Genomic DNA, 14,989 nt, shown 5'->3' on the forward strand with positions numbered 1-14,989 from the left:
CTATGCGTCGAGCTGGCAGCATGTCAGAGTCCATGAGGAAGGGTACCATTACCCTCATCTACAAGCAGAACGGGGAGAGGGAGGACATCAGGAATTGGAGACCCATCTCACTGTTGAATGTGGATTATAAGATCCTGTCCAAGGCCATCGCCAACAGGATCAAGTCTGCTCTGGGACAGGTGATCCACTCAGACCAAACCTGTGCTGTGCCTGGCAGGAAAATCTTTGACAGCCTGGTGCTGCTCAGAGATACGATTGCCTACGTGCAGGACAGAGGGGTGGACACCTGCCTGGTCAGCTTGGACCAGGAGAAGGCCTTCGACAGGATATCACATACGTACATGTTGGACGTGCTCTCCAAAATGGGCTTTGGGGAGGGAATCAGGAATTGGATCCAACTGCTCTACACAGACATCCGTAGCGCAGTCCAAATCAATGGATGGGAAACAGACAGCTTCGCCATCAAGTCTGGAGTCAGGCAGGGCTGCATCTCTCCCCTGTCTTGTTTGTGTGCTGTATAGAACCCTTTGCCGAATCCATCAGGAAGGACGAGAGCATCAGAGGGGTGACGTTGCCAGGCAGTGGGGGCACCCAGGTGAAAAACTCCCTGTACATGGATGACATCGCTGTCTTCTGCTCATACCCGAGGTCAGTCGGCAGATTGATCAGCATCTGCGACCGGTTTGAGTCGGCATCAGGGGCCAGGGTTAACCGTGCGAAGATCGAGGCCATGCTCTTCGGCAAGTGGCCCGACCGATCCAATGTCCCCTTCACCGTTAGGCCTGACTATCTGAAGGTGCTGGGGATCTGGTTCGGAGGGGCCGGGGCGTGAAACAAAAATTGGCGGGAGCGGATTGGGAAGGTGAAGCAGAAACTGGGACTGTGGGAACGGAGCTCCCTATCGATAACTGGGAAGAACCCGGTCATCAGGTGTGAGGTGCTCTCAGGGCTGCTGTACTTGGCGCAGGTGTGGCCTGTTCCTCGGTCCTCCGGCTTGGAAATCACCAGCGCCGTTTTCCGGTTCATCTGGGGATCCAAGATGGAGCGGGTCCGACGGGTCACCATGCACAAGTCCCTGGACAATGGGGTAAAGGTGTCCCCAATGCTGATGACCACCTTCGTCTGTGGCTGCATCAGGCTCTGCGTGGAACCCAAGTACGTGGGCACCAAGTGTCACTACATACCGAGGTTCTACCTGTCCCGGCTGTTGCGAAGGATGGGCCTGGCCCCGTGGCCACACAGCGTCCCAGTCAGCTGGACATTGCCACACTACCTGTCCTTCGTGGAAAAGTTCTTCCAGACCAACCCCTTGGACCATAAGTCCATCAGGAAGTGGTCAGCATGGAACATCCTGCAGACACTGCAGGAGAAGGACTCGATGGACACCGTGGGGTGGTTCCCTGAGCAGACTGTCCAGACCATCTGGCAGAATGCCTCATTGCCAGAACTCAGCAACAAGTACCAAGACCTTGCTTGGCTGGTGGTGAGAGGGGCCCTCCCAGTAAGATCCGTCCTGCACGGTTGGGGCATCACCCCCAGCGCGCGCTGCCCCCAGGAGGACTGCGCCGGGGACGAGATGGTCGCCCACCTCTTTGCGGGCTGTGGCGAAAGATGCAGGGGTCTTTGTCACATTTCATCCCCAGCAGCAGCCTAACGGAGGATTCTCTGATCTACGGGCTGTTCCCAGGGACACACACAGAGACAGACATCAACTGCTGCTGGAAGGTCATCAATTCGGTGAAAGACGCCCTTTGGTCTGCCCGAAAATTGTTGGTCTCCCAGCACTGCGAGGTGTCCGTAAGGGAATGCTGCCGACTGGCACATTCCAGGCTGCAGGAGTACGTGCTGAGGGACGCACTGAAGCTGGGTGCAGCCAGCGCAAGGGCTCGGTGGGGAAGGACGACAGTTTAGGGTTCTTCTGCCACAGGAGGAGGAGGAGCGGGGTCAGGCAAGGAAGCCGCTCAAAGGTTGTAAATATGGGATTGGGGTATCACCCCAGGGAGCCACATGTGTGGCATCGGTGCTGTGTTTTTTATATATAAAAAGGTAACACTAAGAATTGAACTGTACACAAATGTAAAGGTTTGAACAGTTTTTATTATTGTATATAGTTTCCTTTATTATGAATAAAGTTTATTTTGTTTTAAAAAAATACTGCAGAGATCATTGGTAAGAGTGCATCACCACATGGTCAGGGAGCGTTTTACTCAGACTCAGGGAGCATTAAGGGCCAATGCTAGTGTGGGATGGGCATTGAAGTGTTATATCCTGAAGTTGTACATTGTTACTGTGCGCTTGTTTGTATCTGTGTGTGTGTGTGTGTGTGTGTGTGTGTGTGTGTGTGTGTGTGTGTGTGTGTGCACGCGCGCGCGCGTGGGTGTATTTTACCCCAGTTGCGATTTCCCTCTCCTGTCCGTGGTATCCTGTGTGTGAGTGAGCGTGTCTGTTCCCATCCATTCTGTCCCGTGTTAGCCTTTGTGATTAAACTAATTTTGGTCTACAAAGCTCCAGTTCAGAGTCCTTGATCCTTAAGACAGTTAAAAGAACGATTTCACACAACACCATCCTATCATTCTGTGCTGCGTTGAATCATAGGTCCTTAACTGATAATGCACTGACTCCTCTAACACCCAGTCACCTTTTCAATGCAAATAAAGTTCAAATTATACATGACCCTCTCTAAAACAAGGCTACCTGCAGCATTCCTGTAAACATAGCACCATGTACAAGTGATAACAAGAAAATGAGACAAATGTGCTTTTCAAAGGCATCACCAGGCATAAAAAAAACTACTTTACTGGAAGTAGAAAATGCACAAAACAGAGACTTTACAATATTCAGTGTCATTCAATCCAAAAACCATATTATGTTTTGGTACTTGGAGATCCAAAAAATCCTAGTAATGTCCAGTCTTGCTAACCTCAAACCCAACCAAACAGCTTATTCAACAAAAGCAACCACAAATACATTCTTTTCATGCGACCACCAGGAATTGTAAAAAATACATCTAGTCGTAGACCAAATGGAACAACATGCCCAATTGGACTTTGGAGATCAAATATCTCAAACCAAACCATAAAATAAATGGTTTAAGTTTTAATTTTTCAAGCAATTCACAGAAGTTGTTCAATTTCTCCTTAAACTCCTCACCACTCCCAAGCTGGTAAGAGTTCCAACATGTTTTTCATACCTGGGCAAACTAATAAAACAGTAGTCTGGTTCTTTCATAATGGCATTGATTTCTATATAAATAAATATGCTTGAACTCTTGGAACTTGCTAAAAGTGTGTTTTAACAAGCTGCAGTTGTAATTTTGACATAGAGACACTGATATTCCTTGAACACAGCTCCTGAAGAGTTCACTCTCTTCCCTGGATTAATCCAGCCTGTGTTTGCAAGGTCAGTTATTCAAATGACCAGGATTCTTCCTTATGTCAAGCACAGGTCCACCCTTGAGAGTGCCAGGATTAATGAAGGAAGGCCAACTGCTGACAAGGCTTCTCAGGACCTTTGTGGTTGAGAATTTCTGGCTCAATTACCCCTTGTCCAATTTCCTGTTAAGGGGAATAAAAGAGCTAAACTTTAGTGCATCTCCCTACATTTTTCTGTTCTAAAGAGTGTTCTGTTTCTTTTACCTAAGTTCTTGTAGCAGTTCTTCCACACAAGAATCCCTAAGTTATTAGGGGATGACTCTGCTCCTGGAAGACCTCACTTGACCTTTGTACCATTGGAGTGCATGTTGATGAAATGAAGTCTAGTTCTTTAAATTATTGCAGATCTTTACCTTCAAAAGCATACCATGCCACATTTTCCAAGCTCCTGGTCAGAAGCATTTTCAGCATATAGGTTGCAAGCTAAAGCAAAAGAAAGTGATTGTTCTAAGTATTTACACAGATGTTCAAATATTCTAATAGTCAAATTGCACAGCTTATTGTGAACTAATCAAATTGAAATAAAATCATTTTAAATACTTCCCAGATTAAAAAATAGACACATAAGGGGGAAGGAAATGAGAAGTTGAAGGAAGCATGTTTACATTGAATTAATAGAAAAGCAGAAAACCTGATAGTGAAATGGACAGCGATGTGGCAGCTAAATCTGAATACAGAGAAGAGTAAAGTGATACATTTTGGTAGGACGAATGAGGAGAGGGCATATTAGCTAAATAGATATATAGGCATAGAAACTAAATAGTACAATGTTAATTAGGAACAGAGATACCTGACATTGTATGTTGAGTTGATGATCTCTAGTGCAAATATTCATAGTCCGAATACATCCAAAATTTGTATGCTAGCACATTTAGGATTCCTGTTAAAATGGATCATGCATTTCTAGAGATCATTACTTGGGTTTCCTTGCACTATAATATCCTATAGTTTAGGATCTGACAGTTCCAGGAGTTAAATGAATTTGATAAATCTGTGAACCAGCCATGCATGTTGCACGTGTTTTCAGAACCTTTTTCAAAATGCTGGTTCTGATCACACAGGGAAGCCAAGAAACCTGCAGTGACTGAACTGCTAGGTTCAGGGCAAAGTCTCTTTTCTGCAGCTGCTACCAGGACACCTTAAACCACTGAAGGATTGTGTCCCAAGTTTGTTCCTTGAGGTGACTTCAAATCTTGCTGTGAAAGAAAGCAGCTTCCAGTCAGCTCTTACATGACTGATTTGGATCTGTTGACAGGTCTCCTATGGATTGTTGAATTGTGTTGCAGTTTTGAAGCACGGTCTTTGTGGAATCTGCGTGACTGCTCCATCTTGTGTCTGACAGACTTTTGACTGTCAAGGGTGCCTGGCATTACAGAAAGCCTGTTTCCAGCATTATGTGGACACCGAACAGAAAACATTCAGCCACTTGAGAGAGCAGAGAAAATTAACAGCATTTAAATGGTTACTGTTAATATTGTTAACTCCCATTAAATTTAAAGAATGAGCAAGACAAGGAACATAGAAAATGTGGTTTAGTCATTTTAGGTGTGCCTGAAGACCTTTGTATCACCTTGTTATATTGTTAGCATTGTCATATGATCGTCCGGTGTAATTAGAAATGTCCTGATCCAATTCGTTCACCACAGTTAGCAAGGCCTTGCACCTGTATGATTGTCTCATGGGTTAAATCTAATAAATTTTCCTGCCCTTTCCCCATCTGAATTAATAAATCTGAATATGAGAAGCAGCTGATCAATAGGTGGGATTTCTGGTATTGGATCCACAATCACTGAAATATTTGGCTCCTTACAGTTCTACTGCCAGTGTGTTTTTAACTTCCTGCCCACTCAAAATTAATTTGTTTCCAATAACAAAACCTCACATGAATGTCAAGATCTACAAATCCACAAATTAGTATGTGTTTGCTTCATTCTTTTGCTTGATTCTTCTGAGATTCATTTATATCTTGCCAGGCAAAAAGACACAAAATCCTACTTAAATAGTTGTTGCTTTTAATATATTTTACACCAGTTTAGTAAACTTATCTAAATCAAAGCCAAAGTCTGAAAAAAAATCATCAATTGAACAGCAAGGTTTGGAATATGAGGTGGAAAGCATATAGTAGAAATGAATAATTTATTCCCAAGCACAGTTCATTGGCTGGAATTCAGAACCATGCATCGATTTTCATTGAAACATTCAATTCATCTTTCAATCAGTAATGAGATGTCACTGCTTCTCCTTCATCTACTCCACACTCAGTATCCAAAACATGCTCTTGGAACCAGCCCCCACTCAATCAATACACGGGTAAGTTTGCGTTTGGTCATTTCAAGCTCTTTTTTATGCTTTCATATTGGCCCTTCCTTCCTTGTCTCTTAACATTGAGGCCATCATCTGGCCTCCGCAATCAGCAAGTTCCCTCTGGTCAGTTCTTATTCTTAAAGTTCTTATTCCCTTTCTTGCCTGTTTTACTCTGCAGTATATGCTGCTTTTTCAATATGTTATTTACTCTCTTGTCAGTCATTCCACTTCTCACCTCCAGCTACTTCCCTGCAAATGCCTCAGATCAACTTCAAAGTGAAGACCGGAATTGCTATGATCATATGCAATAGAACAGTAACATGTACTGTACATCTAACAGTCTGTTTTGCTGCATTCACTGCTTATGGCTTTCCTTTCTAAATGATAAACTAAATTCTATTCTCCTCAGCAACGTGAACTTGGTCTTTTATTGGTACATAACTTCAAAACTGCCCATCATTAGTATTATTTAGATATTTATTCCCACTGTCATTCCATGGTGAAATGGTTTCCTTTAATACCACCTGATCTCTTTTGCTCCCTTGGAATACATCACATAAACTAAACTACCACTCTTCTAACCCAGTACTTTAGGCTTATTTAAACTTATGTGCCTGTACCTTGTAGGAAGAATAATAATGCATTAACGAAATACACAGTTATTAATATGTAAATCAAACGTCACAAGGTGGAGTTAAGGGATAGACCAGGAGACACAAACCTCCAGAGTTTGCTATTCAATACACACTGCTCCACAGTTTGCTTCATCCAAGCAGCATCAGTTCCTCCTCATTATATTTAAAAGAACTTGCTATTTATGCAAAATTAATTGCCCATTAAACACAGCACAGAAAGATAGGTCTGATGATTAATACCAAACGTACAATTAAGTGGTCTGACGATTGGTAAAACAGCACCAATAAATCTTCCTGGCCCAGCAATTGAATAGATTCAATAACAAAAAAAAAGTCAGATGTAATTGTTTTTACAATTCTTTCTTTTCTTAACTGTCTCTTTTCTTTCTCCTTCTCTCTATCTCTTTATCCTGCCACCCCTACATAAACAAATCTTCCCTTATCACACACTATTTTCCTTTGTAAACTTGATTAGATTCTAATCCAACCACATCAGTCCTTCCTCTTGTTTCTTTACTCTCATTGGTTAAATGATCCCAGGTCCCACAGCTTTCTGCTGTGCTCAACATCTCACTCTCAGTTTACACTTCCAGTTAGGTCCTGGCTCAGTGAAACTTGGAGCTGATGGGTATAGGAGAAAGTTCCCAGTGAAGCAGGCGTGAGGAGCCAAATGGCTTCTTCCTACTGCTATTTGTTATGGAGAAGGCCATGAGATGTCTTACCCCAGCAAGATGTAAAACACACCACCTCAAACATTAAAAGAAATCAATAATTTAAGGCAGTTTCTTCATATATAACTTGATAACAATGGCTACATCCTACATTTATATTACACTTTACGACCTGTTGGCCATGTTAACAACTAATGTTGCCTGGTGTGAAGTTAAATGCAGTGAAAGGGAAGGAAAGGAGTATTGATAGAGCTTTGGCAAACAACATCATATATGAGGGAGGGTGATGCGAAGGTGGTGATTGCTTAAATTGTTGCGAATTATTTGTGAAGCATTGCACTTTCCTAGAATGTTAACATAAAACACAATTAGGGCAAACATTCTGTGCAATCTGTCACAGTTAGATATTCCTCAGAAAGATAAGAAAGGAGTGTGAATTTGTTTATTAACTGGAAGTATATTTCAGGATTTTATTGAGATGAATTATTAATAACTTCCAGAATGTTTTTATACTTTGAAGCTTTTCATCTTCCATGTGGTTGGATATCATTTAATGATGAAAAATACATAATGTTGAATTTGTAAAAAAGTGAAGGATTTTTTTTCAATTGATGTAAGATTCTCTTCAAAGGAAAAAAACCATCAAAGGAAGGAACATGGACTACTTTCATGGCAAGCTGAAGATAACTCTCAGTAGCTTGATGTTATGTCCACTTCAGTGCAATGTGCCACAGTGGAAATTTTGGCTTTGGATAGACTATTAAGGGCAACTAAGTAACTGAATGGGATTTAATACACCTGACTAAAGAATGCTACTCAATATTACATGAACTCCAGAACAAGAAAACCAGGGGAGATGGTGGGAAAATGGTGGGACAGGAAGAATAATCCGATTTTGGGAGTAGGGTAAAAGAGTTGAGGATAAGTTACATGAATTTGTTTTTAATCATATTCCACATGCTATAGTCAAATTTAACTGCTTTTGATATAAGCTTTGAGGTAAAAGTCACTGCACAGTTGAAATAATATACAGTGAAAGATAAATACGGGAATAACCTTCCCCTGAGATGTTATTGGAAACAGAAATACTAAGGTGTTGTATTGAGGGGTTTTAGGGATGAAGTGGGACATAGAAAGTCACTGCACTGCATGAACAAGGCCAATGAATGGAGTTTGTCAGATCCAACTCTGCATGACCCTAATATTCAACATCCTTAGCAAATGGTGACCTGGCAGGTTAGATCATGTAATATCGAATATCCTTCTTCAGTCAATTATTACTGCTTTGAATAGGTTAAATGCATGAGTCAAGGACCAGGAGACACATTTCTAAAAGTGTTAGACAAAAGATACAGGAGGATGTGAGGAAAATTATGGAGGAATAAGGATATGAAGATATGGAGGAATTTAAAATAGAGGGATATGTGGGAGTAAGGGGTTAGATAGTCTTAGGCGATGTTTAAAGATCGCAAAACATTGTGGGCTGAAGGGCCTGTATTGTGCTGTACTTTCTATGATTCTATGAAAATTTTCCTTTTTTTTACACAGAGAGTGGCTGTGATTTGAAACTTGTTGCTTACAGTGGCAGGGGAGAAAAATATAAATCAGGGCTTGCAATAGATAATTGGATAGACACTTAAGGGAAAATTATTTGTAGAGCTTTGGGGAAAGAACAGGTGCATGGAACTAAATAGATTGCTCCATAAAGAGCAGACGTGTGCTCAATTGACCTCATTACCTCCTCCTGCGCCATAGTAATTTTACAATTCTATGGATTCAACTGTTTGTGAAGTAAAATAGTACTCATAGAGCTATATTGATTTTTTTAAGAGATGAATTTTCAAGTGCTGCTCCTAACATTGGCCAGCATCTTTTTTTCAAACCCCCCACCCCCAACTAAAACAAAGTTCGCTGAAGGTCATAAATATGGTTGTACAGTTTAATAGTTGATTAAGCATGTATGGACCTAACCTTATTATTAACATGTTCATACCAGTAGTAAAAATACGACATCAGTGGCTAACAGATTATAACATGTAATACTTCTTGAGATTCCATTACATTCTATGAAAGGAAAACGTTGGTTGGTAACAAAGAGGTCAGAACTGAAAAGGGAGGATGGTACTGAACTTCCTTGAGAAAGCGATCAAAAAAATTGCATGTTATGTCTACTGTGGCTGTAATATTCTGCAAATCATTCATCAGAATTTGCTATATTTTTAATGCTTCAAGTATAGACAGATGTTTAAAAAGTTTTCTTGTGAAGTTTCTCTGAGGTCACAGGTATGGGAAATTTTAAAGATTTTTTTCACTTTTTCAAATTTGTTGCATTTGTGAGTTTGGGGTGGAATTTTCCAATAATAAGCTACTACACTGAGAAATGCAGTAAAGTTTCCACAGCACTCACAGCTCACCACTAAGTGTTGTCAACCCAGGGGGCTGAAACAGAACAGGATTATAAGCACTGAGTGAAAGGCTCATTCTTCACAACCATGTGGGTGCTGCCATGCACAGCCATATGGTCAGGGACCAAAAAGCATGCATCATGGAAAACGATGAAACACGTCCTTTATATTGTAGTGACTGGAGCTCACTTGAACTGTAAACCTGAGCATCGTGCCAGCAGGCTCTGACAATGGTAGCTTTTGTCTGCATGTTGCAGGCCACACGCTTCACATTTGCTATGCACGAGGCATTCGTTTGCAAATGCCATACATCTTCAAACAGGGAAAATCGATGCTAGCATCTTCACTTCTCAGCTCTTAACTGCTTCATAACTGGATCTTTATTACATATGGTACTTTTTCAGTAAAAATATTAATTCTTGTTCAAGAACCGCTTATTGGGAGCAATATATTTTGTATTCATACTCAATAAATTTAAATTTGTACGAAATATAGGCATTATTAATTTACTGTAAATTTAATGATGCTACTCATCTTCACATTACTTGAAGGCATACTTCATAACTAAGTTGCTTGAAAGATTTAATATGTTCCCAGGATATTTATTTTGTAATAAGCAAGACTTAATTTGGTTCTCTATTTAGGCAGTGCACTCACAGATAAACAAACTATTGATGATTCCCTATTATTGAAGCTTGGATGCATTATTGCCAATGCATATCTTCCTATCATACAGAAAATGACTGTGAAATCATTTGTTATTTCTCTTATTAGGTAGCTAGGTTTACTGTGAGATTCAGAAATTGGAATATTGACAGAAAGAGTGAAACAAGCAAATAACTGGTTTATTGACAAGACCCATCAGATTATCACTACTGATATGAGGGATTGTTCTCTTGTTTGGGTCAGAGGAGCAATTCACAAAAAGAAACATTCAGGCAGCAAGCTGTTGTGATTAACATTAATATGTCTTAAAAATAAGGGGATATTTTGGGGGGATATAGTCAAAGATGTGCTAATTCTTCATTTACCTAGTTGTACCAAAATGGTATTCTTAACCAGCTCATTGATCTGTGAGATAAGAGAGGTATCTTTATTAGTCACATGTACATCAAAACACACAGTGAAATGTATCTTTTGCGTAGAGTGTTCTGGGGGCTGCCCGCAAGTGTTGCCACGCTTCCGGTGCCAACAATAGTGTGTCCACAACTTCCTAACCCATAAGTCTTTGGAATGTGGGAGGAAACCAGAGCACCCAGAGGAAACCCATACAGACATGGGGAGAACGTACAAACTCCTTACGTACAGCGGCCAGAATTGAACCTGGGTCACTGGCGCTGTAATAACGTTACGCTAACCGCACACTACTGTGCCTGCCCGATTCTATGGCCAAGGGACTGAAATATCATCAGAGAATTTCCTCATTACCACTTTCTCTTTTCCTTTCCCCAAATAGCTTCTCATATTGAAGTGAAATGGAATCTCTGATACAATGATATCAGGAGATACCAGTCACCATATTTAAATGTGCAGGTGTACTCATATCTGTATGTTCTCCTTATATCAAAAATGTATAAAGACACAGAGATGAACAATCTACTGATCAATGGATCAGAAAATTTGTATTAATTTCACTACTTATATGAGTGAAGCCTATAACTTCCTTGATGATTGCACATTTGAGGATTAATTTAAATAATTTTGTTGATGAATTGGGTACAAGTGCCAAAAGCAGTGCATCTTTCCTCAGCATAACATGTGACACATCGGGAATCAGTTAAAAGACTTCAGGATTCAACATCAGCAAGTTCCAATCTCCCAGTGAGGGCTTGCTCCCCTGGCTTCTGTACTCCATCCTGAACAAGTATGCCTTTATTTATCTAGGCCCTGATTTCTGACTCTAAAACTCTCTGACTTTCCTCATTTAAGACTATTCTTAAAACGTACCTCCTCTGGAGGAGTTCTGTGTTAAATTCCATTCAATAAGATTGCTGCTAAAAAGTCAGGGACATTTTACCCTGTAAAAGGCTCTGTATAAATTCGGATGTTGATTTCTAGTCAGAGGTATTGTGCATTTAAACCCAGACCCATCCTCAAACCATATTCATCATCTGAAGACAGAAAACAGGGACAGCACCATACAAGTTGTGAGAACTGTCTGCACGTTGTTACATCTGTTGAAACCATTTTAAGGCAGCATGTGAAATATGATGCCTTATATTCAGGCAGAATAATTGATCAACACCAGCTACCCTAACTCCACCTGTGGTAGATTCTGGTAAATGGAGGAACAGGAAGAAATGGGAAGTGAGGGAAGTATAAGGAAGACAAGAACATTGTAACAAAAAGAATCATAAATCACCAAAATATCAGAGCACATGCAGATACATACAAAAATTAAATATAAAGGAGATAGAGATAGCAGTGGAAAGGATATATTTTTTGGCCTGATCTGTTTTTGGATCAGTGGAATTGGAAGAACAACCTACCTTAAGGGAGCAAAATGTTAAGGCGATAATGAGGTACACAATGAGGCAGGATCCAGGTTGTGTGGAACCACTGCCAAAGGATTTAAGGAAACCAACTTGGTGTTTTTTCCTTTATCCACAAAATCATTTCTGGAACTATCAGAAGCACAGTTAGCCATCCTTCTCAATTAAGATCGCCAAATCATACCCAGGATTTCTGAGCTGAGATAATAGAAAATTTTCACAGAAAAGAATAATGAACTTTGAAGAGCATCACTCAGAATACGTCAAGTTTGCAGCGGAAATAAACAAACAGAAGAGGAACCAAGAAAGTTAAAAATGGAGAAAGGCCACCCACTGTGGAAAAGCTAATCCAAGCAGACAGTACCTCTGCAATAATCCTGCCTTTTTGAGACTGATGGCTTTGCGGGCATAAACTCTGGGGATTTCCAAATGAAATGTGGACCCAAGTCATGGTAAAACTATTTCTTTTTTTAAACCATTAATTTCCCATCATGAGCAGGTAATTGAGGCAGACTCAAAAATATCTTTCATTTCATAAAACTATAATACAGATGCAATGCATGTTAGTCTTTAATATTTAAACTATCAGGTTTTTGAATTAGATAATGTCTATTAAAAAGAGTTTTAGATACCACATTGCTTAATGTTAAGTATTAATTCAGTCAAGGAGAAAGGGGCAGAAATATTTCCTTGGGAACTCTCCAAAAAGTAGTGGGACATTTTCTACATCCAGCACACCAGGGAGAAACTACCAATAGCCCAGGTCACCAAGAAAGAAGAAGAAGTGTCCCCAGCAGTACTCCAGAGTATATACCAGTCAACTCTTAGATCCAGTTCAATGGACAATGCAAAATGACTTGAAGTTTTATGTATAAACAGCAGCAATAATTTTACTATTCATCTAGTTTAATTTATGGAGTTTATCACATAAATTGTTCCCTTATGAATGCATGCTGTATCTGCTTAATGGAATTCAAACTGCAGGGGCTGAATATAAAAAGAGATCAACAGATAACCTGTTTAATATTGTTCCAGAAAACGCAAATATTCTTTCTCTGACCTACAATATTCTTAGCATTAGAATATTTGCATTAGAATAAAAATACTACAGATGCTGGAACACTGAAATAAACACATTCCACTACTAGAGGCTTTAGAATCCCCCCAGACTTAACACTGGGTTTTAACAACTTCAGTCCTCAACCGTCAGTCCCACTATCACTTAGGCATCAAAGGTTGGCAATGGGGTATAGCTGACCTAGTGACACTGGGAGCGAAGGAGGTGCTGGCTGGTACTTGGGGTGGGGATGTTCTATTGGCACACAGCTGGTGAAGTGATCTACATTCCTGGGGTTTGGATGCCCTTTTGAGATTGATGGCTTTGCAGGTGTAAACTCTGGGGATTTCCAAATGAAATGTGGACCCAAGTCATGGTAAAGCTATTTCTTTTTTTAAACCATTGATTTCCCATCATGGACATTGAAGCCTTCTCTTTACCAGATTGAAATGCTTCTTCCTTTCCCTGCTATTCTGCAGCAATCCTTTACATCTCCCATATAGTGCACAATTTGTTCCTTGCCTCACTGTCACCTCATCACGCATTGCACTCAATGCGGCAGATCATGTTTGATCCAACCCACTCTTTATAGTTGCCTGGTACAAACACACTATTCCTAGAGCAGTGCTTACTTTATGTGGCCGTGCAGATTATTAATGAACTCCAGGCCTCATTGAAGTAGCCACCATGTGAGGTGGGTTGTCCAACTAGGCTTCAAGATCCCAAGATCCTGTGACCCCACCTCCAGACCATCACTGCTGTCAAAGGTCTTTGAAATATTTTTAAATATCTCTGATCACATACATTTCAAAAGGGTTTAAAGGGATTAATATTATATTATAAAGAAACTGACGATGGCAACGTATATCTGGACCGGAGCTCTTGTCCTTTTTGGTGATAGAGATCATGGGTGAGGGAGGTGTTAGAGCAGACTGAGTAAGTCACTTCAGTGAGTCTTTTAGATAATACACACTTCCAGCACTGTGAATCTGTGGTGGAGATAGTGAATGTTTAGGGTGTTTAATGGTGTGCCAATCAAGTGGGGTGCTTTATGCTGAATGGTGTTGAGCATCTTGAGAGTTGTTGGGGATGCACTCATCCAGACCATTGGGGAATATTCCAGCACCCTCCCATCTCATGTGTGGAGATGGTGGAGAGGTCTTCATGTCAGGAAGTGACTCACTTGCTGCAAGATGACCATCACCTGACCTGCCCTTGTAGCCACAGTAATGATGTGTCTCAAAGGTTGTAATTCCCTGTAATCCTCTACTCTAGAGAGCTGTGGAGGTTGAATCATTAAATACATTTGAGGCTAAGATGGATAGATCTTTGGATGTTAGGAGAATCATGGGCTATGATGACTGGGCAGGAAAGTGGATTTAAAGTCAAGAGCTTATCAGCCAAGAGCTTTTGAGTAGCAGAGCAGGCTCATGGGACACATCGCCTACTCATGTCCCTATTTCTTAAGTTCTTATTTTCTTTTCTATTGAAACCAAGATTACAATACAGAGCCAAAAGTCAAGAAGGGAGCCAGATGAGGGGGCGTGAATGTATTTCCAGACTAAAATTTTAAAGCTTTCTTCTTCTTATTATATATCACATGCTGTCACTTTATTACAATATTTCAGATGATTGCATATATTATTTGATTGTAAATTGTCAAGATTTTGTGTGGGCATGCATATGTTTTTCACAATATTCCTTGGGGATTGTACAGACATGGTTTCAAGGTCATTTCAAATACAAAGCCTGTGGATGTCTTGTAGACATTTCTGTGACATACAGCATATCTGAAACTCAAGCCAAGATGTAACTGAACAGCTGATTAATTAGGAAAAGAGGAGGTCTGACAACCGTGGAGGCCAATGTTAGGGATATATTGTCAAAATTATGATTAACACAAACTGTTTGCATATCAGTGCATTGAGACAGTTGCAAATATGGTTTACAACTTAATTCTGCTTTTCATTAGGGAGAGATACTGTAACGTAGAT

Source organism: Pristis pectinata, chromosome 2, assembly GCF_009764475.1.
Source record: "Pristis pectinata isolate sPriPec2 chromosome 2, sPriPec2.1.pri, whole genome shotgun sequence".
Lineage (NCBI taxonomy): Eukaryota > Metazoa > Chordata > Chondrichthyes > Rhinopristiformes > Pristidae > Pristis > Pristis pectinata.